We start from the raw sequence: 3,146 nt of genomic DNA on the forward strand, positions 1-3,146 counted from the left end.
CCGAGACCCACTCGTAGAAAACCCCCCCCCCCCCCCCCCTAAACGCTGGTTTCAAACTACGTTTAAACATATTAATTGCAGCTGTGTTAGTTGACGTATTATCAAAAGTAATAGTTAAAACTTTATCTTCTATCTCATAAAGCCCAAAAATTTCCATTATTGTACCAAAAATAGATGATGCGTTATGAGGATATGGACATAAACGAAAACCAATTATTCTTTTTTGTAAAACCCATTCGTCATCAACATAATGTGCTGTGATACATAAATATCCAATTTTATTACACCCATCCCATAGATCAGAAGTCCAAGAGACAGTAGCATTAAAAGTCCTAAAATTATCAACAAGAGATTGTCTCATTGCACAAAACACTTTCATGCAATCAGAACGAGTTGTGTTTCTACTTACCCGTTTAAATTATGAGCAGAAGGCCGTCTGGATGAATTTTTCGAACAACGTATCATCCGTAAAAAAAAGAGGCAATTCGGCACTAGCTAGAAATTTAGCTAGTGCCTCACGAGCACGTTGTGCATCGTATGTAAAATTTTGTAACCTCTGTGATGTAAGTGATAGTGTTTGTTGGCAGGAGTCCACACGCCCACCTTGGTACAACAGTAGACATACTTTCTAATGTCTATCCAGATGACCAGTACCCCCACCCTTTTTATTAGAAAAATGTTTTTTACAATACTTACATACCGCATGAATTTTCATTTCACCTGTTTTTAGATTTGGTCGAGGCTTCTTGGTGAAATGCTGTCATGCCGGAGAAGTTCGCTGTCTTTTTCTCCTGATGCGTTCTCCAGCTTCCTCGTTATGCACTGAAGCATTATCTACCGAAGCATTTCTTGTATAGTAGGAGTGGGGTTGGGAGGCATCATTTCATCCTCAAAAAATGCCTCATCACCAAGCTCGGGAAGAGCAGTGAAATCAGGGAAGTTTGATGAGACCATTTTTATAGAAATTGATTGAACTTGAACTTTATAAATGAAAGAGCAAGAAAATGAGTGATCGCGACATACCGCACGAATTTCCATTTCACCTGTTTTTGAATTTGGTCAGGGCTCCTCGGTGAAATGCTACCATGCCGAAGAAGATCGTGGTCTTTTTCCCCTGCTGCGTTCTCCAGCTTCCTCGTTGTGCACTGAAGCATTATCTACCAAAGCATTTTCTGGTTCAGTGGGGGTGGGGTTGGGAGGCATCATATCATCCTCAAAAAATGCCTCATCACCAAGCTCAGGAAGAGCAGTGAAATCAGTGAAGTTTGATGTGGCCATTTTTTGAAAATTGATTGAACTTGAACTTTATAAATGAAAGAGCAAGAAAATGAGTGATCGCGAGAAAAAATCTTAGAATCAAAATCAAAAAGACAAGATGAGAGATAAAATGAGAGTGAGATGAGAAGTTAAGAGTAAATTATTGTGTGGGATTTATGGTGGAATTAAGGGGTATTTATAGGGGATTTTTTGGGCCATTTTCATATTGTTACCATTGGGCCCTAACGAGAGGCCCGTCACGGGCCAAATGGGAGGCCCATCACGGGCCGACCGTTGGGCCCGTGAAGGGCCCAACAGTCACATTTAGAACGGTCTGTGGGCCGTTTGACGGGCCATTTCACAGGCCTGGGCCGGGCCGAATCCAGGCTTGGGCTAGGCCACGGGCCTTCACGGGCTTGGGCCGCGGGCTGAGAAGCCGAGGCCCAACCCTAGCCCATTACACGAGCCGGGCCGGCACGGCCCGTAACAATAGCGTAACGGGCCGTGCCAAATCCGGTACTATTACGGGTTGGGCGGGGCCGTCCATAGACAGCCCAGCCCAATTGACAACACTAACTAAAGACGACACATTGTTAGTTTTATATCCTTGTCTGCAAAAAGGAGATGCCGCGTACTATTTTAACAAAGAAACCACATCGCTAATTTTAATTTTTTTTGTTTTTTTGTTTTTGGGTGAAACATCGCTAATTTTAATTGGAAATAATGACAAGGTTATCCATGGTGCTGTCAAATCCAGGAAAATAATAAAAACGACGTCAAAGGTTTCTTACTTTCTTTATGCCCCTTTGGTAGGGCCGACAATATGGGTTACGACACGACTCGAAAACGATACGAATTTTGCGGGTTAGGGTTGAGAAAAAAAGAGGTTCGGGTCTGAATTGGGTCGACCTGAAATTGACACAAAAAACACGGGTCAATTTCGGGTTGGACCCCCCTAATCCGAACACGACACGAAACTCGTAAAAAACTAAAAAATACATATATTTTTCATTTCATATTTTAAATTTTATTATGAACTTGTGATATTATGATAGTTATACTCAAAATCTTATACTATTATTTGCTTAATTTTAATGGATATTATTGTAATTTAGTGTGTTATGAATTTTAAGTTATTTTTAATATGTAAATACTAAATAAAAGTATATAATTTTCGTGTCAATTTCGGGTTCACGGGTCAATTTCATGTCACGGGTCATTTTTAGGTCGTGTCGTGTCAACTCGTAAAGTGGTCGTGTTGTGTTCGTGTTGCGGTTTTTAAAAAATTTCGTGCCACGGGCCGTGTTCGGGTTTAACTGCAAATTTAAAAAGAAACGATCAAAACACGACACGAACACGACACGTGACACGAATTGCCACCCATATCCTTTGGCGACACAAGGGTTAACTTCTCAAGTCTCCTGGAAATTATCAACCTATCTTGTACTAATACAAAAAGGATAAACGTAACTAGTCTTTTCATTTAAAAATTTTATTTATTTATTTATTTTTATTTTTTAAGTCAAGCAAAACCAAATATCACGATAAGATTGTGCATGCATCTAAATAAGAAATATCAGGAATGAGACATGTAAATTTGGTAAAAATACATACAGCCAACTATATTATACAAGAATAACTCCAACCGTGTTAGTTATTTTATGTTTTTAACTAAAATGACTAATGATATAGCTTTTTCTTAACTTTTCTCCACTCTAACTATTAATTAAATAGTTAACTATTTTAGAGAATACCTTCCACACTAATTAAATACAGTTAATATGGGGTGACTAATTATTTTATTTTTTATATTCTTTTATTTTTTTAACTCTAATAAATGGAAAAACTCTTTTTTAAAATTTAATAAAAATATTTATATTTTAAATTCA

The sequence above is a fragment of the Morus notabilis genome, unplaced genomic scaffold, assembly GCF_000414095.1.
Source record: "Morus notabilis unplaced genomic scaffold, ASM41409v2 Scaffold2585, whole genome shotgun sequence".
In the NCBI taxonomy this organism is placed as follows: Eukaryota; Viridiplantae; Streptophyta; class Magnoliopsida; order Rosales; family Moraceae; genus Morus; species Morus notabilis.